This window comes from Balearica regulorum, chromosome W, assembly GCF_011004875.1.
Source record: "Balearica regulorum gibbericeps isolate bBalReg1 chromosome W, bBalReg1.pri, whole genome shotgun sequence".
Lineage (NCBI taxonomy): Eukaryota > Metazoa > Chordata > Aves > Gruiformes > Gruidae > Balearica > Balearica regulorum.
The window spans coordinates 6583468-6607635 of record NC_046219.1 but is presented as its reverse complement, the minus strand read 5'-3'; the positions used below and the strand labels follow the sequence as shown (position 1 = coordinate 6607635).

At 48.0% G+C, this 24168-nt stretch overlaps 1 pseudogene; it reads right to left on the bottom strand.

Annotated features, from left to right (window-relative positions):
- Nucleotides 1-20048: 20048 nt before the first annotated feature.
- On the bottom strand, nt 20049-23947 carry LOC142599293 (G2/mitotic-specific cyclin-B1-like; annotated as a pseudogene).
- Nucleotides 23948-24168: the final 221 nt, after the last annotated feature.

Here is a 24168-nt window from a genome sequence, read left to right as displayed (position 1 = left end):
TGAAGACCTTCCTCTGCTGAGTTGCCCCATACAATGATGCCATCAATGTATTGCAGGTGCTCCGGGGCTTCACCCTTTTCCAGTGCAGTCTGGATCAGTCCATGGCAAATGGTGGGGCTGTGTTTCCACCCCTGGGGCAGTCGGTTCCAGGTGTACTGGACGCCCCTCCAAGTGAAGGCAAACTGTGGCCTGCACTCTGCTGCCAAAGGGATCGAGAAAAATGCATTAGCGATATCAATTGTGGCATACCATTTGGCTGCCTTTGACTCCAGTTCATATTGAAGTTCCAGCATGTCTGGCACAGCAGCACTTGTCGGCGGTGTGAATTCATTCAGGCCACGATAGTCTACCGTCAGCCTCCACTCTCCATTGGACTTCCGCACTGGCCATATGGGACTGTTAAAGGGTGAGCGGGTTCTGCTGATCACTCCCTGACCCTCCAGTTGACGGATTAGCTTGTGGATGGGAACCAGGGAGTCTCTGTTGGTGCGGTATTGCTGCCGGTGCACAGTTGTGGTAGCAATCGGCACCTGTTGCTCTTCAACCTTCAGCAACCCCACAACAGAAGGGTCCTCCGAGAGACCAGGCAAACTAGACAATGGTTCAATTTCCTCCGCTTCCAAGGCAGCTATTCCAAAAGCCCACCAGTAGCCTTTTGGATCTTTGAAATACCCTTTCCGGAGGTAGTCTATGCCCAGGATGCATGGAGCCTCTGGGCCAGACACAATGGGGTGCTTTTCCCAGTCACTCCCAGTTAGACTCACTTCAGCCTCCAGCAGAGTCAACTGTTGGGATCCCCCCATCACACCAGAAATAGATATCGGTTCCACCCCTTCAGAGCTGGATGGCGTTAAAGTACACTGTGCACTGGTGTCCACTAGGGCTTTGTACTCCTGTGGGTCTGATGTGCCAGGCCATCGGATCCACACAGTCCAATAAACCCTGTTGTCCCTTTCCTCCACCTGGCTGGAGGCAGGGCCCCTCTAATCCTGCTCGTCATAGTCACTACTCACTTCTTGAAAAAAGGACTTAGAAGTCCCTTCAAGAGGGTCAGAAGTGTGATCTGGCCTTTCACTTGGTCTGGGGGGCTGCCCGGTGGAAACTGGAGCAGCATTGTTTCTGGAAGAGTCCCTGTCTTGCCTTGTAGCTCATGTACACGTGCCCGCAGGGTTGAGGTAGGCTTCCCATCCCATTTCCTCATGTCTTCTCCGTGGTCGCACAGATAAAACCACAGGATACCTCGTGGTGTGTACGCTCTATATCCCCTCTCCGGAGCAGAGGAACGCTTACTCCTAACAGCTGAAATACTGGTCTGTACAGGTGGGGAGTAGGAAATATCTTCTTTGAGTTGTCGGACCTCCTGGGACAGTTTCTCCACAGCCGAGACGAGGGAGGAAGAGAGACTCTTCATATTGCCAGAGTCAGCCAGCCACTTCACCCACTGTTGGTGCCTCTTCACTTTTCCAGTCCATTACTGCCAGTGAGTTGGTGTACAATGATGGTGCACTTCGTACACATTTTCACCACATGGGTCGGGTACATTTAACTTCATCAGGATCTGTGGGTAACTGCACATTGTCTGGGTCATAATGAACCATCTCCTGCACAGCTAATTCCCTCAGGTACTGGATACCTTGCTCCATGGTGGTCCACCTGCCTGGATGACATACAACGTCTTCACTGAAGGGGTACCTTTCCCTCACACTTGACAGGAGTCACCTCCAGAGGCTGAGGGCCTGTGCCTTCTTCCCAATCGCCTTAATGCCCCCTTCCCTAGACAGGGATCCCAGCTGCTGTTTGGCCTCCCTGCCCTCCAGTTCCAGGCTACTGGCCCCATTATCCCAGCATCGGAGCAGCCAGGTAATAATGTGCTCCCCTGGAAGGTGGCTGAAATCTTTTCTCATATCTCGCAGCTCACTCAGGGACAGGGATCGAGTGATCACTTCTGGTTCTGGCTCTTCTTCTTGTTCTCGTGATGGCCCTGGTTCATCATCATCTTTCACTAAGCGAACTGATTTCCTTGTGTATTTCTTTTTGTGTATAGGGGCAACTGATACTGGTGTGGGTTGATCTTTTGGCTCGACTACAGTGCCTATTGCGGGGGTTTGGGTAGCTGCAGTGCCTGTGGGTCCACTTTCTCCCTCTGGATGGTGCTGTCTACTATCAAGCAGTGTTTGATAGATTGTGGCCAGGGCCCAGCACAGCGCAATAAGTTGTGTCTCCTTAGAATACCCACAGCATTTTCCTTTCAAATATTCCACCATTTTATCAGGGTCTTGCAGTTGTTCGGGAGTGAAGCTCCAAACCATTGGGGGTGAGAAGGTCTCTAGATACCTGCCCATACTCTCCCACATGCCATGCCAGCACTGACCATTCAGCCTTGGGGAAGATCCCTGGGTGGTGCTCTTGAAAAGATTTTTGCTAACCCTGAACAGGAGTGGGAAAGCATGCAGGAGACCTAGCAATAGGAATATACTGGCCTGAACATTCCAAGGGTATTCAAAATTCTCAAAAGCTGTTGTAACCAACAAAAAGGGAAAAGGGGAGGTGAAAGAGTGGGAGAAGATATCCCCCCCGTCTTCCCCATAGATTGGGTCCAATTATTAATCAGTTCTGAGAGATGTTGACCAAGGTACGGGCCTGACTGAAACGCTACATACACATACCAGCTCAGACTCATGACTGTCAATATCTTATCATAAGTCAATATCACACAATACAACAATATGAGAACACAAACCCCTCTCCCAGAGGTGATAAACAGCGCCGCAGGGATTGCATAGAGTAAACACGGGTTTACAAAACAGAGCCATGGGACCAAACAGAACATCATTATGACCAGTGACTGTTTCAATAACATTATAAATGCTTATAACAACTTTGTTTTAACACACTTGGGTCAGACCTGTCGTTATCACAACCCCTCGAGCCCCACGTTGGGCGCCAAAAAGGACTGACGTGGTTTAGCCCCAGCCGGTAGCTAAGTGCCACGCGCCGCTTGCTCACCCCTCCCCCGGCGGGATGGGGAGGAGAACGGAAAAAACAAGGGCAAAGCCTCGAGGGTTGGGATAAGGGCAGTTTACTGGGACAGCAAGGGAGAGGGAAACAATCAACAACAGTGCTGATGACAGATAGTAACAATGGGCGATAACAGAGAACGATTTACTGATCCGACGACCGACTGACCGACCGACCGGACGCTCGACCCGTCCCGGAGCCACGCCAACATGCCGAACCCGCCCCTGCCTGACTAGCCCCCTTTTATGGTGAGCATGATGTCACATGGTATGGAATAGCCCCCGGCCAGCTTGGCTCACCTGTCCTGGCTCCTTGTGAAATTAACTCTATCCTTGCCAGAACCAGGACACCATATTAATATTCCTCAGGCAGGCCCTGGAACTGTATCTGTTTCTTAGAACTCTCCATTTAATGAAATAGCTAAATACAATTGTATGGCAGTAGAATTACACTTCAGCAATACAAACAGAAAGACCCTAATTTACATTCGTGCCATACCATTAATGTAAATTGGTTATTGATTATTTAGAGAATTGTAGAATCATACAACCATGCAATCATAAAATCACAGAATAATAGAATGGTTTGGGTTGGAAGGGACCTCAAAGATCATGTAGTTCCAAACCTCCTGCCATGGGCAGGAACACCCTCCACTAGATCAGGTTCCCAAAGCCCCATCCAACCTGGTCTTAAACACTTCCAGGGATGGGGCATCCACAACCTCTCTGGGCAACCTGTTCCAGTGCCTCACCACCCTCACAGAAAAGAATTTCTTCCTAACATCTAATCTAAATCGACCCTCCATCAGCTTAAACCCATTACCCCTTGTCCTGTCACTACACTCCCTGATAAACAGTCCCTCTCCATCTTTCCTGTAGGCCCCCTTCAGGTACTGGAAGGCTGCAATAAGGTCTCCCCAGAGACTTCTCTTCTCTAGGCTGAACAATCCCAACTCTCTCAGCCTGCCCTCATAGGAGAGGTGCTCCAGCCCTCCGATCAGCTTCGTGGCTCTCCTCTGGACTCGCTGCAACAGCTCCATGTCTCTCTTGTACTGGGGCCCCCAGAGCTGGACGCAGTACTCCAGGTGGGGTCTCACAAGACCAGAGTAGAGGGGCAGGATCACCTCCCTCGACCTGCTGGTCACATTTCTTTTGATGCAGCCCAGGATACGGTTGGCTTTCTGGGCTGCAAGAGTGCATTGCCAGCTCATGTTGAGCTTCTCATCAATCAATACCCCCAAGTCCTTCTCCTCGGGGCTGCTTTCAATCCATTCCTCGCCCAGCCTGCAGTTGTGCTTGGGATTGCGCCGACCCACGTGCAGGACCTTGCACTTGGCCTTGTTGAACTTCATGCAGTTCGCATGGGCCCACCTCTCCAGCCTGTCAAGGTCTCTCTGGATGGCATCCCTTCCCTCCAGCGTGTCGACCACACCACACAGCTTGGTGTCGTCGGCAAACTTACTGAGGGTGCACTCGATCCCACTGTTCATGTCACCGACAAAGATGTTGAACAGTGCCGGTCCCAGTACTGACCCCTGAGGAACGCCACTCGTCACCGTTCTCCACTTGGACATTGAGCCGTTGACCACAAGTCTTTGAGTGCGACCATCCAGCCAATTCCTTATCCACTGAGTGGTCCATCTGTCAAATCCATGTCTCTCCCATTTAGAGACAAGGATGTCATGCGGGACAGTGTCAAATGCCTTGCACAAGCCCTGGTAGATGACATCTGTCACTCTTCCCTTGTCCACCAACGCTGTGACCCCATCATAGAAGGCCACCAAATTTGTCAGGTACGATTTGCCCTTAGTGAAGCCGTGTTGGCTGTCACCAATCACCTCCTTATTCTCCATGTGCCTGAGCATAGTCTCCAGGAGGGTCTGCTCTGTAATCTTGCCAGGCACGGAGGTGAGACTGACCGGCCTGTAGTTCCCTGGGTCTTCCTTTTTTCCCTTCTTAAAAATGGGGGTTATGTTCCCCCTCTTCCAATTGGCGGGAACTTCGCCAGACTGCCAGGACTTCTCAAATATGAATGAGAGTGGCTTAGTAACTTCATCTGCCAGTTCCCTTGGGACCTGTGGATGCATCTCATCAGGTCCCATGGACTTGTGCACCTTCAGGTTCCTTAGATATTCTCGAACCTGATCTTCTCCTGCAGTGGGTGGTTCCTCATTCTCCCAGTCCCTGCCTTTGCCTTCTGTGACCTGGGCAGTGTGGCTCAAGCACTTGCCAGTGAAGACTGAGGCAAAGAAGTCGTTGAGTACCTCAGCCTTCTCCATATCCTGGGTAACCAGGTCTCCCATTTCCTTCTGGAGGGAGCCCACAATTTCCCAAGTCTTCCTTTTATCACTAACATACCTGACACACCTATAGAATGTCTTTTTTTATGCTAAAATGCTGTAATACAAAGCATAAAGATAGTTTTATTAGGTACATTTTTTCCTGTGAAATCCATGCTAGAAGGCACACTTTGCAATCAATGATTTTCTTTTCTCAGGCAATACGGCATTTGTTCCATCATATTAACATATTTATAAACAAATTACTACCTCCTTTTCTGCACTTTTCATTTTATAACACATCACTGCTATGAAGTTAATCGAACAGCCATGTGCAATGCTTTTGTAATTCAATTGCAATGTTGGATTGTTCTTTACCCTATCATTCTCATGTATATGTAGGAAGGGGTAATTAAAGAAAAAATGGCATTTACAAACAATTATAATGCAGGAATAACAAGGAGGGAAATGGGTTTCAATTATTGCTTTTTAAAAGGGATGCGGGGAGGGATGAGGACAACAGGAAAACAGAGCTGCTCCTGATCTGCCCTTCTCATTTTAGTCTCTTCCTGAATCTGGGGAAGATTTTCTGGGGTATGTGGGCCAGATTTCCCGTTATGTGATGCTGTGATGCCCATGCAGATGGGAGAGCGGGACTGGAACTGACAATTGCCTTCACATATAAAATGTGACCTCCTTGATTTCTAGCACAGCCATTTCAGTGTTGTCCTGCATTGCCTGGGTCCTCTCCTAAGCCTCTCTGCAGCACTTGCTCTGGCACTGAGTTCCCTGTCCCACCAGTCAGGCACAGAGGCAGTGATGGCAAGGGGAAGGGAAGAGGCAAGGTTGTTGTAAAGGAGAGAAGGGATGTAGGAAATGGCATGCTATTTGGAAAAAAGTCCAGAGGTACAGTGTATGCATGCAAAGAGGACCCCTCGGTGTTGCCATAAGCATCTGTGTAAGTGGAGGTGCAGATTAAAATGTTGTATGAGGTGCCCAGTCCTAGACATCCCAATTAATGGTATCACCGAGGCTACACTTGGACAAGGTCTTCTTTTGGCAGTAGTGCCAGCTCGGCAGCACTGACCTCCCCATGTCCTTGTCCCTGCTACCTTGGCCAGCAGGGAGTCACAAAACCAGCCAGCTGAAACACAGCCCAGCAGAACAAATGAGCTGCCCTGGTGCAGCTGAGGGGCTGTGTGAGGGCTGGGACCCTACAGCAAGAGGAAGAAGAGGGACAGAGGAGGAAGGAATGGCCAGGACTGGCAGTGACAGGAAGCTGCAGCCTACATGTTAGGCAGAAATTACTTTTACTGCCTAGTATGAGTGATGGACAAATGGAGTGATACAGGCATACTGTTGTGCCTGCATGAGAAGGTCACAGGATGGCTCTCTGGGGGACTTGAGCACCCGTGGATGTTGCAAAATGGGAAATCAATATGAGGAGGGAGACACATGGAGAGATCTGAGGGCTGGGCTGTGTGGGCACACTTGCCGAAACACTCCCAGGTGGTGGTGGTGGTGGAAGGTTCCGTGCTCAGATCTCTGCACTCCCAAGCGTAGCCCCTTCCCAACCACGGGGCCAGCATGTCTGAGTGAGAATCTGTAGTGTGCCCTCTGTCCTGCCCCATCAGGCATCTGGGGCTGAGGGTCTGCTCCATTTCTCTGCCAGAAGGAGTGGCATTCGAGAGCTGGATGTTGATTCCTTGATGTGGGAGCAGCTCCAGGAAGTTTTGGACCAAAGGAGCAGTTTTGAGCAAACAAATGGTCATGGGGTTTGTCCTGGTTTTTGGCTGAGATAGAGTTCATTTTCACAAGAAGCTGGGAGGAGACACAGCCAGGACAGCTGATCCAAACTAGCCAAAGGGGTATTCCATACCATATGTTGTCATACTCAGCATATATAGGGAACTGGCTGGGGAGGAGAGATCACTGCTCCAGGACGGGCTGGGCATTGGGTTTTGGGGTGGTGTCGTAATTTAGCCCTAGCTGGCAGCTAAGCACCATGAAGACGCTCGCTCACCCCTCCCCTGGCGGGATGGGGAGGAGAATGGGAAGACAAAGGCAAAATCTCGTGGGTTGGGATAAGGACAGGTTACTGGGACAGCAAAGGGAGAGGGAAACAACAACAGTACTTAGAATATACACAACGGGTGATAACAGAAAGCAATTTACCAATCTGACAACTGACTGGATGCTCAGCCCACACTCAGACTGACCCAGAGCTGTGTCGACCAGCCCCTCCCTGACTAGCCCCCTTTTTATGGTGAGCATGATGTCACATGGTATGGAATAGCCCCCTGGGAGCTTGGCTCATCTGTGAAAATTAACTGTATCCTACCTAAAACCAGGACATTATCCACTCCTTATTCTGTACCATTTACATCATGCACAGATCATACACAAATATCATTCCCTTAGTCTATGGGCCATCCCTCTAAAATGTCCGTTGAGTTCATTTAATCCATGACTTTGGGCTCCATCTGTCATGACAGTCTCTCAGGGCAGGAGCAATGGTGTGTGCTGCTGGATTTTTGCATGCTGCATCTGGAGCTCATGGCTGGTGTATCTGGCGTGGTCCATGCTCACAGTCTACACATTGAAGATCTTGATTTTCAAGGAAGTTGCTGGGCGCTGGTTGCTAAAGTCAGTTCTAGTTCTATCATCGCGGCACTTTGCTCAGTTTCATCAAAGTCCATCCTTCATTAGTTTTGGGTGATTCTTATGGAAATACCGTTGATACAGCATAAAGCAATTGTAGCAATGATAACATACAATGGCAGGGTTATTTAGCAATTAACATCATACAATTTAATTTATTGGCTATTCTCACCCAAAATCAGATCCCCTTGAGGTACACATCAGACTTCCCCATCCTTCTGCATTACCCACTAAGTGCACACCAGTCCCTGAAAAAAGCGATCCCATGGATGGGTTTGCCTTTGCCTGAAGCAGGAGTAATCCAGACTGTCTTCCCCAACATATTCTTCATACATACTGTGGGGACATTATCTCCTTCTACAGGGAGTGGAAGCTTTGAATGAGCAGGGCCAGCTCGATTGGCAGATTCCCTCTTGTAAACTAACCAGGTGGGTGTGGTGGGTTGACCCTGGCTGGAGGCCAGATGCCCACCAGAGCCACTCTATCACTCCCCTCCTTCACTAGAGAGGGGAGAAAAGATATAATGAAAGGCTTATGGGTCGAGATAAGGACAGGGAGAGATCACTCACTAATTATCGTCACGAGCAAAACAGACTGAACTTAGAGAGGAAATTCATCTAATTTATTACTAGGCAAAACAGAGTAGAGGAATGAGAAATAAAATCAACTCTTAAAACACCTCCCCCCACCCCTCCCATCTTCCCAGGCTCAACTTCACTCCCGGCTTCAACCTCCACACCCCCTCAGCAGCACAGGGGGACGGGGAATGGGGGTTACGGTCAGTTCATCACACGGTGTTTCTGCCGCTTCTTCATCCTCAGGGGGAGGACTCCTCTCATCGTTCCCCTGCTCCAGCATGGAGTCCCTCTCACAGGAGACAGTCCTCCACGAACTTCTCCAACATGAGTCCTTCCCATGGGCTACAGTCCTTCACGAACTGCTCCAGTGTGGGTCTCCTCCACGGGGTGCAGACCTTCAGGAGCAAACTGCTCCAGCGTGGGTCCCCCACGGGGTCACAAGTCCTGCCACCAAACCTGCTCTGGCGTGGGCTCCTCTCTCCACAGGTCCTGCCAGGAGCTTGCTCCAGTGTAGGCTTCCCACGGGGTCACAGCCTCCTTCAGGTGTCTCCACCTGCTCTGGCGTGGGGTCCTCCATGGGCTGCAGGTGGAATCTCTACACCCCCTCATCCTTCCTCCATGGGCTGCAGGGGGACAGCCTGCTTCACCATGGTCTTCACCACGGGTTGCAGGGGGATCTCTGCTCTGGCGCCTGGAGCACCTCCTCCCCCTCCTTCTGCACTGACCTTGGTGTCTGCAGATGTTCTTACATCTTCTCACTCCTCTCTCTGGCTGCAAAAGCTCCCTCCAACTGTTTTTTCCCTTCTTAAATATGTTATCACAGAGGCACTGATTGGCTTGGCCTTGGCCAGCGGCGGGTCCGTCTTGGAGCCGGCTGGCATTGGATCTATCAGACACAGGGGAAGCTTCTAGCAGCTCCTCGCAGAAGCCACCCCTGTGGCCCCCCCGCTACCAAAACCTTGCCACGCAAACCCAATACAGTGGCCTTTGCTAAATATGTATCCCAGTGTGTGAGGGTCCCACCACTCATTGCTCTCAGGGTAGTCTTTAGCAGTCCATTGTACCTTTGAATTTTCCCAGAGGCTGGTGCATGGTAGGGGATGTGATACACCCACTCAATGCCAAGCTCTTTGGTCCAGGTGTCTATGAGGTTGTTCCGAAAATGAGTCCCATTGTCTGATTCAATTCTCTCTGGGGCGCCATGTCACCACAGGACTTGCTTTTCAAGACCCAGGATAGTGTTCTGGGCAGTGGCATGGGCCACGTGATATGGTTCCAGCCATCTGGTGGTTGCTTCCTCCACTGTAAGAACATGGCGCTTGCCTTGGCAGCTTTGTGGGAGTGTGATGGAGTCAATCTGCCCGGCCTCCCCATATTTATATTTCAACCATCATCCTCCATACCACAGAGGCTTTACCCGCTTGGCTTGCTTGATTGCGGCGCATGTTTCACATTGATGGATGACCTGTGAGATGGCGTCCATGGTCAAGTCCACCCCTCGATCACGGGCCCATCTATATGTTGCTTCTCTTCCTTGATGGCCTGAGGTGTCATGGGCCCAACGAGCTATAAATAATTCACCTTTACATTGCCAGTCCAGATCTACCTGAGCCACTTCAATCTTGGCAGCCTGATCCACCTGCTGGTTGTTTTGATGTTCCTCAGTGGCCCTACTCTTGGGTACATGGGCATCTACGTGATGCATCTTTACAACCAGCTTCTCTACCCGAGCAGCAATATCTTGCCACAATGGGGCAGCCCAGATGGGTTTGCCTCTGCATTGCCAGTTGCTCTGCTTCCACTGCTGTAACCACCCCCACAGGGCATTGGCCGCCATCCATGAAGCAGTGTAGAGGTACAGCATTGGCCGCTTTTCTTTCAGCAATGTCTAGAGCCAGCTGGATGGCTTTCACCTCTGCAAACTGGCTCCATTCACCTTCTCCTTCAGCAGCTTCTGCAACTCGCCGTGTAGGACTCCATACAGCGGCCTTCCACCTCCGATGTTTTCCCACAATGCGACAGGACACATCAGTGAACAGGGCATATGGCTTCTTATCTTCTGTTAGTTTATTATACAATGAGGCCTCTTCAGCACGTGTCACCTCCTCTGGTGACATTCTGAAATCTTTGCCTTCTGGCTAGTCTGTGATCATTTCCAGAATTCCTGGGTGATTGGGGTTTCCTATTCGAGCCCACTGTGCGATCAGTGCGACCCACTGTCTCCACCTAGCATCAGTTGTATCATGTGTAGAGGGGACCCTCTCTTTGAACATCCAGCCCAGCACTGGCAGTCGTGGTGCCAGGAGGAGCTGTGCTTCAGTATCAATCACTTCTGAGGCAGCTCAAAACTCCTTCATATGCTGCCAATATCTCTTTTTTCTCAGTTGGAATATAGCAGGCCTCGGATCCTCTGTATCCCCAATTGCAAAACCCCAGGGGTCAACCTCGAGTCTCAAATTGCATTGTGTATCACCTGCTTTGTATATTCTTTTATAAGTAGTGTTGTTATTTTCCTCTTCCATTGCTGTTCCAGTAAACTGTCCTTATCCCAACCCACGAATTTTATGTTTTTCCTCTGATTCTCCTCCCCATCCCACTGGTGGGCGGGGAGGAGGAATTAGTGAGCAGCCACATGATTCTTAGCTGCCAGCTGGGGCTAAACCATGACAAGTGTGATTTGAGGTTATCAGATGAATCTGTCTCAGTTACCTGCCTCTTTCAGGGGAAGTGCTTCAGGTTTTCAAAGCACCCCTTTTGGTTTGGCTTCATGAACTGACAAATGCTGTTTCAGCCAGGTCTTTGGGTTCCTCACTCACCATAACCCCCTTTAGACTGAAGTTCTTTTGGGGAAGTCAAGAATGAGAGAGATGAAGGATGCACGCTCTTTTTTTCCCAAAGTTAAAAGAATTTTTAATTCAAATGAAACTGTAATATCCCTAATAGCTACTGTGAATTTGGAGGTCATTTATACTATTTCTTATTTCAGTAAAGAAAGCATTCCGAAGAATGAAAATAACTTCAGTTTAATGAACTAATCTAATCCAGTGGAATTTCAATCTTTTATGTTGGTATTAAAAGATAAGTTAAATTATATTCTAACCCAACTATGTCTGCTCTCTAACAGACTGATGTTAATTATTTTAAGGAAAATTAGCAAGTGTGGAAAAGAGGAAGGTAAATATATATTCTTTGCCAAGAGATTTATAAAGTTGTGGCTAAATAATACCTAGCAACTAGCTTCTGTGCTTAGGCATATTTTTAATCCCAAGAACGCTGAAGTTCTCCATGCTACCAGATGCAAGAATGTATGGGAGAATCTGAGCATATATATTCTATGACAGAAAATAGTATAGCACTCCAGTTATTCTTGGAAGAAAGAGCACTAGACTGTTTTGTGTTGTGAGTCTATGTCAGAGGCTCTGTGGTTGGTTGTGTTCAGTGCTCCTGCAGTAGGTTGTTCTTAGCTGTTGTTGGTAGCTGGGAAGGGAGTGCCATACTACCCTCCAACCAGCTGGTTGGGAGTCATAACAAACTGGTGGCTCTGTCTGCAGGGTACAGCATGAAAAACAAGTTAATAATTGACCTATGGTCCTTGTTTTTCATTCTTAGGACTACAAACACAGAAATGATAACATCTGGATTTTAAAAAAAATTTTTATCATAAATAGAATGTCTGTTACATCTTCTATTAAAAACAACAAATAAAAATCATAGAATCATAGAAACATAGACTGGTTTGGGTTGGAAGGGACCTTAAAGATCATCTAGTTCCAACCCCCCCTGCAACGGGAAGGGACACCCTCCACTAGACCGCATTGCTGTGGACAGGTGCACCCACAGCAAGGCTACTGCGCATGCCTGGAAGAAGAGGGTCATCCAGCGGACATGGGTGCGAGACCACTGACGACCACCAGAGACCCCTTGAAGACCACCGACTCAAATCACTGAGCATGCGTGACAGGGAGGAGAATATGTAAATGAATTCTAAGAAATGATTATCATAGGACTGCCTTTTCTGAGAAAAACGATGAATATGTATGTTTTGATCCTACATAACCTGTGTGTTGGTGATCACCTGGCATGCACGTTGGGTGGAGCTATCCCCCGTGCATCCAGTGCTGCAATAAAGAATGCCTGCCTTTTAACACTACATTGGTGTTACGAGGTTTATTCCTGGGTTTCGGTGACACATGTAGTATTTTTAATTTCCAGCTTTGGTGCCAACATGAGCCTATTCTGTTCATTCCCCACAGTTGGAGCTTTGTGTGATTTGGGGAGGATTTCTGGTTTTTAGCAGCAGTAGTTTTAGCAGCTGCATGCTTTGATGCCCCTGTATCCCCTAAAACTGAAAAAACACTAAAACTGAAAAAGAGATATTGGCAGCATATGAAGGGGTTCAATCTGCTTCGGAGGAGGTTGGTACTGAAGCACTGCTCCTCCTGGCATCCCGACTACTGGTGCTGGACTGGATGGTCAAAGGGAGGGTCCCTTCTACACATCACGCAACTGATGCTACGTGGAGTTAGTGAGTCACACTGATTACACAGCAGGATCAAATAGCAAACCCCAGGCACAGAGAAATCTTGGAAGTGATCACACACTGGCCAGAAGGCAAAGATTTTAGAATATCGCCAGAGGAGATGACATGTGCTGAAGAGGCCCCACCATGTAGTAAGCTACCAAAAAATTAGAAGCCATATGCCCTGTTCACTGAAGGGTCCTGTCGCATTGTGGGAAAACATTGAAGGCTGCAGTATGGAGTCCTACACGGCGAGTCACAGAAGCTGCTGAAGAACAAGGAGAATCGAGTCAGTTTGCAGAGGTGAAAGCCATCCAGCTGGCTTTAGACATTGCTGAAAGAGAGAAGTGGTCAATACTTTATGTCTATACTGACTCATGCATGGTGGCAAATGCCCTGTGGGGGTCGTTACAGCAGTAGAAGCAGAGGAACTGGCAGCACAGAGGCAAACCCATCTGCGATGTGGAATTATGGCAAGATATTGCTGCCCGGCTAGAGAAGTTGGTTGTAAAAGTACATCACGTAGATGCCCACGTACCCAAGAGTCGGGCCACTGAGGAACATCAAAACAACCAGCAGGTGGATCAGGCTGCCAAGATTCAAGTGGCTCAGGTAGATCTGGACTGGCAATGTAAAGGTGAATTATTTATAGCTCGGTGGGCCCATGACACCTCAGGCCATCAAGGAAGAGAAGCAACATACAGATCGGCCCGTGATCGAGGGGTGGACTTGACCATGGACGCTATCTCACAGGTCATCCATGAATGTGAAACATGCGCCGCAATCAAGCAAGCCAAGTGGGTAAAGCCTCTGTGGCATGGAGGACGATGGCTGAAATATAAATATGGGGAGGCCGGGCAGATTGACTGCATCACACTCCCACAAACCCGCCAAGGCAAGCACCATGTACTTACAATGGTGGAAGCAACCACCAGATGGCTGGAAACATATCCTGTACCCCATTCCACCAGGAACACTATCCTGGGCCTTGAAAAGCAAGTCCTGTGGCAACATGGCGCCCCAGAGAGAATTGAGTCAGACAACAGGACTCATTTCCGGAACAACCTCATAGACACCTGGGCCAAAGAGCACGGCATTGAGTGGATGTATCACATCCCCTACCATGCACCAGCCTCTGGGAAAATTGCACGATACAATCGACTGCTAAAGACTACACTGAGAGCAATGTGTGGTGGGACCTTCAAACATTGATACACACATTTAGCCAAGGCCACCTGGTTAGTTAACACTAGGGGATCTGCCAATCGAGCTGGCCCTGCCCGATCAAAACTTCCACACACTGTAGAAGGGGATAACGTTCCCATAGTGTGCATGAAAAAATACGTTAAGGAAGACAGTCTGGGTTACTCCTGCCTTGGGCAAAGGCAAACCCATCTGTGGGATTGCTTTTGCTCAAGGACCTGGGAGCACTTGGTAGGTAATATGGAAGGATGGGGCAGTCTGGTGTGGACCTCAAGGGGATTTGATTTTAGGTGAGAACAGCCAATGATTTAAATTGTATGATGTTAATTGCTACATAATATGTCATCACTACTATGACTGCTATATGCCATAAAAATGGTATTACAGTAAAAATCACCCAGACTAATGAAGAATGAACTTTGATGAAACCGAGCAAGGATCAGAGGTGATGAAACCAGAAGGCTGTGGTGCCATTCAGCGAGACCTGGACAGGCTAGAGAGCTGGGCAGAGAGGAACCATATGAAATTCAACAAAGGCAATTGTAGGGTCCTGCACCTAGGGAGAAATAACCCCAGGCACCAGTACAGGTTAGGGGTTGACCTGATGGGAAGCAGCTCTGTGGAGAAGGACCTAGGAGTCCTGGTGGACAACAAGCTCTCCATGAGCCAGCAGTGTGCCCTTGTGGCCAAGACCAATGGTATCCTGGGGTGCATTCAGAAGACTGTGGCCAGCAGGTCGAGGGAGGTTATCCTCCCCCTCTACTCTGCCCTGGTGAGGCCCCATCTGGAATATTGTGTCCAGTTCTGGGCTCCCCAGTTCAAGAAAGAGAGGGAATTACTGGAGAAATCCAGCAGAGGGCTACGAGGATCATTAGGGGACTGGAGGATCTCTCCTATGAGGAAAGGCTGAGAGAGCTGGGTCTGTTTAGCCTAGAGAAGACTGAGAGGAGATCTCATCAATGCTTATAAATATCTAAAGGGTGGATGTCAAGAAGAAGGGCCTAGACTCTTCTCAGTGGTGCCCAGCGACAGGACAAGGGGCAATGGGCACAAACTGGAACACAGGAAGTTCCATCTGAATATGAGAAAAAACTTCTTCACTCTGAGGATGACAGAGCACTGGAACAGGCTGCCCAGACAGGTTGTGGAGTCTCCTTCTCTGGAGATATTCAAAACCCACCTGGACACGATCCTGTGCAGCCTGTTCTAGGTAAACCTGCTTTAGCAGAGGGGTTGGACTAGATGATCTCCAGAGGTCCTATCCAACCCCTACCAATCTGTGAATCTGTGATCTCCCCTGCCCTGAGAGACTGTTATGACAGATGGGCCCCCAAAATCATGGACTAATTGAACTCAATGGACATTTTATAGGCATGGCAGATAGAGAGAGGGAATTATATCTGTGTGTACATATCAAAAGACAGGAAAAGCGATGGTGATTAGTTGGAATGTACTGGGAAGTGTAGGACCTGGGCATGACATAGATGGTATGGAATAAGGGGTGGATACTGTCCTGCTTTCAGCCGAGATACAGTTAATTGTCTTTCTAGTAGCTGGTATAGTGCTGTGTTTTGGATCAATATGAGAATAATGTTGATAACACACTGATGGTTTTAGTTGTTGCTAGGTAGTTGCTGTGTCTACACTAAGTCAAGGACTTTTAAGCTTCTCATGCTCTGCCAGGTGCACAAGAAGCTGGGAGAGCATAGCCAGGACAGCTGACCCAGACTGGCCAAAGGGATATTCCCTAACAGCATGCTCCATATATAACTGGGGAAGCTAGCCGGGAGACAGATTCACTGCTCAGAAACAGTCTGGGCATCATGCTTTATTTTTTCCCCTTCTGCGTCGTCGTCTTTTTTTTTTTTTTCCCCATTCTCCTCCTCATCCCCCTGGGTGGGGGGAGGGGGGGAGGAGTAAAGGGGTGATCAAGTGGCTGCATGTTGCTTAGTTACTAACTGAGGTTGAACCACAACAGGACCCCATACTGGAGCAGGGGAAGAGCGTGAGGAGGAAGGAGCAGCAGAGACAACATGTGATGAACTGACTCCAACCCCCATTCCCTGTCCCCCTGCACCACTCAGAAGGAAGAGATAGAGAATTCGTGAATGAAGCTGAGCCAGGGAAGAAGGGAGAGGTAGAGGGAAGGTGTTTTAAGATTTGTTCTTATTTCTCATTATCCTACTCTGATTTGATTGGTAATAAATTAATTTCCCCAAGTTGAGTCTGTTTTGCCTGTGACAGTAATTGGTGAGTGATTTCTCTGTCCTTATCTCGAACCATGAGCCTTTTGTCATATTTTTCTCCCCCAGCCAGTTGAGGAGGGGGAGTGATAGAGCAGCTTAGTGGGTACCTGGCAGCCAGTCAAGGTCAACCCACCACAGGTATATCACTGATTATTTGTAAGAGTGACAATGCATTTTTCTCTTGCCAAACATACTCAGACACCACTAAATCTCAGCATCTACAAAAGGTAAGGTGGGAATTCAAATGAACAACCATATAACACAGGAGATGTAACACCTAACAACCTTTTCACAGGCATTTATAAAAAACTGCCAAAAACTATGCTTACCAATTTATCCAGTCAGACTTTCGCAATTTTGCAGAACCTTTGGGGTTTACACATTTCAACTTGTGATTTTTTTTGTTGCTGTCTATGGTATCTCCATCTTCATTTCTACTGATTCAATGGTACTAAAATCTCTCATATTTGTAACACACACTATATCATTTTGAAATCCTATTTTAATCAGAATTATGCATACATACATGCATGTGTGCACACATAAACAAACAGAAAACCTCCAAATAACGAGGAAGGAAAAACTACCTTTGCAAGACTAATGTCTTGTTTTGGAAAGAGACTTTTACTTTCTCCATTTATCTTTCCATATCTTCTGCAATACTAAAAAAAAAAAAACAAAAAAAAACCAACCCCACAAACAAAAACCCCCAACCAAAACAGTGTGAAAAGAACAAAAAGCATAAAAGTAATGTCACAGTTTTAACTTGCTCTCTGCATGCCTGAAGTAAGAATTTTTCCTACTGTCCTGGTTTCGGCTGAGATAGAGTTAATTGTCTTTCGAGTAGCTGGTATAGTGCTGTGTTTTGGATTTAGTATGAGAATAATGTTGATAACACACTGATGGTTTTAGTTGTTGCTAGATAGTTGTAGCGTCTACACTAAGTCAAGGACTTTTAAGCTTCTCATGCCCTGCCAGGTGCACAAGAAGCTGGGAGAGCATAGCCAGGACAGCTGACCCAGACTGACCAAAGGGATATTCTCTACCATATAACATCATGCTCCATATATAACTGGGGAAGCTAGCCAGGAGGCAGAATCGCTGCTCAGAAACAGACTGGGAATCGGGAGGTTTTCTGTTTTGTTTTGGGGTTTTTTTTTTTCTTCCTTTAGCATGTGGTGAGCAATTGCATTTGTGCAGTGGTGGTGGTGTTCGGTAGCCACGGCGTTGTTGTGCGGTGGCAGGGGCATTGTTTTCTTCCATTGTTATCCTATTAAACTGTCTTTATCTCAACCCATGAGGTTTTTTCCATTCTCCTCCCCATACCCTTGAGGGGGGCAGGGGTGAGCAAGCAGTTGCGTGGTGGGGTTAAACCATGACATCTTCCAACCACAGATTATTCAGACCAGGAATACTTTAGCATATGGAACTATGTTAGTGAATTCTAGCTATCACTAGGTTTGCAAACTTAGAAACCACATCAGATACTGAACTACATTAGAAGACAGAGTAAAATATTTCTTCCTCCTATTTTCTCTTGATTTTCCTTATTTTCTCCTGCAAAGTACTGAACGTTAATCCAGAGTTTTTACTAAAAAGGAGTAACTAGAAGAGAACCTCCAAGCTCAGTTCCCAAACCTTCTCCTCTTTATTTTAAAATACATCAAAAGTTTGAAATTATCAAGTGACATACCTCTTGATAAGATTTTTTTTCAATAGCATGACCAGGGTAGCTTTCTTGACCTGCAAAGCAGGAACGTCACTAAAATAGCATAACAGAAAGACTTTTAAATACAATCTATAGAGCATAAAGGATAAGCAGTTTGATGGCTGTACTAACAAGGTATTTCTTGTTCCTACCTCCACACCTCATCATCTCTTCCACTGTTACTGAGACTATACTATCAAATAAATAATTAGCCTTTAAAATATTTCCATTTAGTACTTTTTAGATGTGCTAGAACTGGCTCACAGCATTGCTCTATATATGCAACTGGCTGGTTCAGTAGAAGAGAACATAGATAACAAACACAACAAGAACAAGAAGAAACACCTTAAATCAGTATTGTTGCCAAACACTGCATTGTAAGGCTTCAGCCCCAGCAATCAGATTCCTGAAAGCCATCATCGCAACTTAAGCCTTGTTAGAGTGGTCTAAAGTGAAAAATCGAAGAGGAGAAAGGGCAGTGGGCAATACTCACGTGGCAGTTTTGTAAGCTAACACATCTACAAGAGCTGTCTAGAAAATGCAATAAGATGCTCAGCCAAGAAAAACATTTCATTGTTATAACAACCACTTTTGGTAAATAAAAAAAATGTTATTTTAAATATATACATTAGTCATGTCACATTATTACTGTAATAACACATTCCATTAAGAGAACACACAGAGGGTTGTTGGAGGGAGTTAGAGTAGGGAGATGCTTACTAGCATGACCTGTGGCGGTGCTTGGCTTCATCTGTTCCTTCAGGATGGAGCAGAGGCAAAGTGAAAAGAGTCAGACTCAACACCACAGCTCAGGAAAACAGGCGCTGAGGAGGCCCTGCCGTAGCTACCGCCCCTCACACCCACCCCAGCAGCTCCTCCCCGCTCCGGCCTCCTCAGAGCCGCCGCCAACTCCGTCAGCTCCCCACTCTCGTCAGCACTGACCGGAGCAGCATGAGGACGGCCAGTTTCGCCTCTGGCTTGGTCGGCAGCTCGGCCACCGCACCTAGCTCCCGCTGCAGCAACTTCATGGCTGCGCCTCCAAACATCCCGCGCGCTCTCCTCGGCAGCGCAGCCGGCGATTGCTTCTGCCTGGAAGGACGGGGCTCCCCAGCAGCCCACGCGCTTCCAGCCAATGCCAGGCTTCTTCCTCTGTATCGGCCTTTCGACGCTCAACCGCTAAGCTATGACAGGAATAACCATTTCCTTAAGAAATGGCCCCCAAAGTAGAGCCAAAAAACGTACCGGGCAGTGAGGGAGGACAGCCCCAGACCTACCTTGTGATAGTTAGACCTAAATCAAAGACCTGTGTTAGTCACCTTGTGTCAAAGGTCATCAAAAGGACATTTGTTAGTTGCTGAGCTTATTCACCACCAAGCCCTCCCAGTAAAAAAAAACCCTTGACTTGTAGCAGGCACAAGAAAGGAACAAGGCAGCCCCCTCTCTCAGGTATTTTTCCAGATAGTTACTAGATAAGTTATTAACAAAAATACACTACAATAAATATTTAAGAGCTGCACTCTAACTGTGGAACTTAATTTGACTAATCTGGCAGCAGCTAGATCTGCCACATTTAGTGGAGCCTATGCCAACACTCCTGCCTGTACACCTACCTGGAGGCTCAGCAACTCCGAAGAGCTAATCCCAGAGCTCACTATTCACAGCCTCTATGGAGATGCCTCAGATGTAGTGGAAAAAGTCAACTGTACTATCACAAAGAACACAAAATAAGACAGCACTGGAGTAAAAGGCAAAAAGAGTTCTTTATTAAAAGCCTGAAATACACAAATAAGATACATTATATACACATTAGCACTATGTGACAACATTCTGCTTGAGTTCATGTAGAAGTTATAACACTTTGGCCAGAGGTTTTGCTAGATTCTGTATGACAGCAGAGTTCAGCTGTGCAAGGGTGCCTATCTTGCCATTTTTGCTGCTGGCGTATTTGTTCTTGATTGTCTGCAAAGGGATAAGCTCATTTAATTTCACCCTGTTCATAAACTTACACTACTCCAGCTCATCTGAGGCTTAGTGGGCAGGCCAAGCCAGTTCTACCACCCAAGACCAGATCATGGCCGGCTCATGCCACTTTGGCAAGTTAGAGATCTTCAGCTGAAGTGAGCAGGTCTGATACAAATCTGATATCAGTGATTCAAGTCACAGCTAAGCTAACTTCAGAAAGCCACGCATTGACACTTGACCACATATACTCCCCACCTGCACCATGAAATTCTTACCATGTGCTTGGTAAGACATGTAGCATTGCTGAGTTGGTGCCTGAAAGGAAGGGAAGTTATTAGACAAGCCTACTAGAACAGATCCAAGTTCATTGGATTCTTTGTCTTCTATTGGGCTCAGGCATTTGCAGTCTCCTTTCTAACAAGGGAGGGTTGACAGTTACTGCCCTACTTCTGTCCCCTTGTAATGGGCCAAGGGGAGACAAGAACATGCTAAGATACCACAAGGGAAGAGAAGGCATGCACTTGGCCCAGAGCAGCTTTTTAAGCTGATGCACAGGCACACCAAGTCCCAAACCAGGAGGTGGTCTGACAAGCATGACTTACCCACTCTCCTCCATCGAGGACTTTCAGAGCCAACCAGGAAGCAGCAGCTGCAGTCCTGGATGGAGGGAAGTGAACCATTTCATAGTCCACAATGGACAACTCCATCAGGTACTTGGCCAGAGTTTGCTGTTCTAAGTCCACCTGCAGTAAGTCAGAGTTGAGTACTGGCTATCTCCAAGGCAAGAGCATCCGGTCAAGCCTTTGTTTAGTCAAGCAGGGAGAAATACTTCCTTAACAAATATTTTCAGAGCTATAGGCTTGAAATTCAAGTGGCTTAATCACAGAGCAGTTCTGCGCTGTATTAGGCCGCTCATAGCATAGGACTACTCCTTTCAATAGCAGTCACTTGAAGTACTAGGCAGGCATTTTAACTCTGTTTTTGGCTGGGTGTCCTGGTTTCAGCTGAGAGGGTTAATTTTCTTCACAGTAGCTAGTATGGGGATATGTTTTGGATTTGTGCTGGAAACAGCGTTGATAATATAGAGATGTTTTTGTTATATAGACCTGTTGTTGTTGAGCAGTGCTTACACAGAGCCAAGGCCTTTTCTGCTTCTCACACCCCCCTGCCAGCAGGATGGCCGGGGGTGCGCAAGAAGTTGGGAGGAGACACAGACAGGAAAGGTGACCCAAACTGACCAAAGGGATATTCCATACCATATGACGTCATGCCCAGCTTATAAGGAGCTTGGGGGAAGAGGAAGGGGGGGGGGGGGGGGGGGGGGGGGGGGCAGCAGCAGCATTCAGAGTGATGGCGTTTGTCTTCCCAAGTAACTGTTATGTGCGATGGAGCCCTGCTTTCCTGGAGAAGGCTGAACGCCTGCCTGCCCATGGGAAGTTGTGAATGAATTCCTTGCTTTGCTTGTGTGCGCAGCTTTTGCTTTACTTATTAAACTGTCTTTATCTCAACCCATGAGTTTTCTCACTTTAACTCTTCTGATTCTCTTTCCCATCCTGATGGGGGGGGGAACGAGCGAGCGGCTGCGTGGTGCTCAGCTGCCGGCTGGGGTTAAACTGCGACACTGGGTTAAGCTCATGTGACCAAAACCAGACAAACAAGACCCATTTCTACATGGGAGACTGCTCAGTCGCTAAACTGTTGCAATACTTAAAAGTTTTGAACCATTTTAACAAACTGCCACAGTCAAGTGTTGTATCTTTCAGATACTGCTTACAGTAACACCCATTTTTCAGCATTACCTTTACAATCTTTGAAGCCCTCCTTAGGGAGTGTAGAGGGAGGGGGTGACCCAGATCAGAGTTCAGTCCTCGCAGGACCTTCATCTCCATCTGGCAGATCTAGGACTTTGTGTAAGTGCGATCAGTTACAAAGGCAAAGTCTCCAATTTCTGGGGGATGTATTTCTACCTATTTGCTGACACCAAACATAGCTGACACACCAATCAGCTGCAACATCTTCTTGGAAACAGCATTGTCCTGTAGTAAGCAACAGTAGGGATTTATCTGAATGACTTGGCTCAGAACACAGCTTTTCAAGGTAGCATACATAAGGTTTGTTCTATGTCATGATGTTCATACTGACATATACAGAATAACTGCACATCTGTTACTTCTATTGGCATCCGCAGGGGTATTAGAAGGCTTTGAGATCAATTCAGGGATGGAAGCAAGCAGCTTGGATATATCAAGTCACTGTTCATAGTTGAGAGGGTTATATGATGCATGCAATTCAACATCAAATGCCCTTTGTTGGTCAACTATATTTTGTTAAGGGTAACAAGTCTAACCAAGTATGGTGTTATTGATCACTACTCATTATGCTCTAGCTTAGGGGAAAAAGCATCATCTGATGCTGGGCAAGAGACACTCACCTGCAGAAAGTGATCAATGACAGCAACCATCATGTACACAGTCTCCTACAGCAGTCTGAATTTTATCTGTACTTGCACAAGCCAGTCTATTAGTATGACATGCATATTCCTAGTGATTTCCTGGCCTGCTAGGTATTTGGGTCTGACAGCTTGTTTTTCCTGTGGAAGGAATATGGTTAATAGATCTAGTTACTTAGCCCAAACATTTGCAATGCCTAGCCTCTGTTGCACCTTAAGGTACTACAGTTCAGTACAAGCATACCGCATAGGCCATAGGGCATAAGGTTTCTTCATTTAATAGAGATTGGCTAAAGAGAGAGTGATACTAGTACTACTAGTTGACTGGTCTAACAGCCAACATCTGTTTATGTTATCAGCTCAGTTTACTGTGGTATTTTAAGTTGAGAAACCACTAATTAGTGCATCCTGAAAAATCCATAGGTGAAAGTGAATACCAGCTCCAAACCATCCCTATAACAAGTTCACTGTAATTGTCAGCAGAAGATCCTCCTGCAGTTCTGAACTACTACTACCAACCTCAAGATCTCTCAGGTAGTTGTAGATGTCCTTTACATATTTACTGCAGAGATTTATGTCAGTACCGTCTTTCACATCAAGCAAGACATCAGAAAAAGCCTGATGCAGCATGTCCTCTGACAGTGCACATCCAGGCATCTCTATGGGGGTTAGAGACAGAGACTCCAACTACAAGGAAACACGGGATCAGCTTGGGCAGCACCTCTGCAGGCCAGTGCAGGCCAATCGAAGGCTCCCATGGTGCAAGCTGCACCAGCAGCCCTGCAGTGTGGGAGCACTGCAGGGACTCATAACCCCTGTTTCAGGGGCACCAAGTAAGGCTGTGCTCCCCAGTCAACCCAGCCTCGGTGCAGGGTTAGCGCAGACCAGGGTTGGTGAGGGAGCACCTAGCCCGGCTCTGGCTGGGGCTCCGGGGCTGGCAGCGGCGCCTCCTCCGCGGCGGCCCTCAGTACCTTCCTAGGCGCAACCTTCTCGGGGGGGGGGGGGGCCGTAGCCCAGCTCCCCGTCTCCCGCCCACAGCCCACCACCACCGCCGCCGCCTTCTTGACGGCAGCCCGCGGTTGCCGATGTCCCCCAGGACCGTGCGGGGGCGCAGCCGCGCCTTGGCCGCCACCGCCACCCTGCGTTTGGCAGCAGGCAAGCTGCTCTTCACTGCGGTATCGGCCACCATCCGGGTGTGCTGCGAGGAGAGATAAAGACGGTCAGCTGCACCCTAACGGGTGATCAAGCGGGGGGGGTGACGGACCGGGTGTACACGCCACAAGCGGCGAGATTAGAGGGGGTACCTGAGGGTTGCACGGCTGCATCCCCCCTCAGAAACTGGAGGGTTAGAGGAGGAGAACCTGGGGGAAGAGTTGCGCGCACGCCCCCCCCAAACCGTTGGGTTGAAGGGGAGGAGCTAGGGAAAGGGTTGCATGGCTGCACCCTACGAAACCAGAGGGTTAGAGATGCAGACCTGGGGGGTTGCGTAACTGCACCCCGTATCCCCTCCGATCCTCAGGTTTAGGGAGGACTAAGGGGAGGTGAC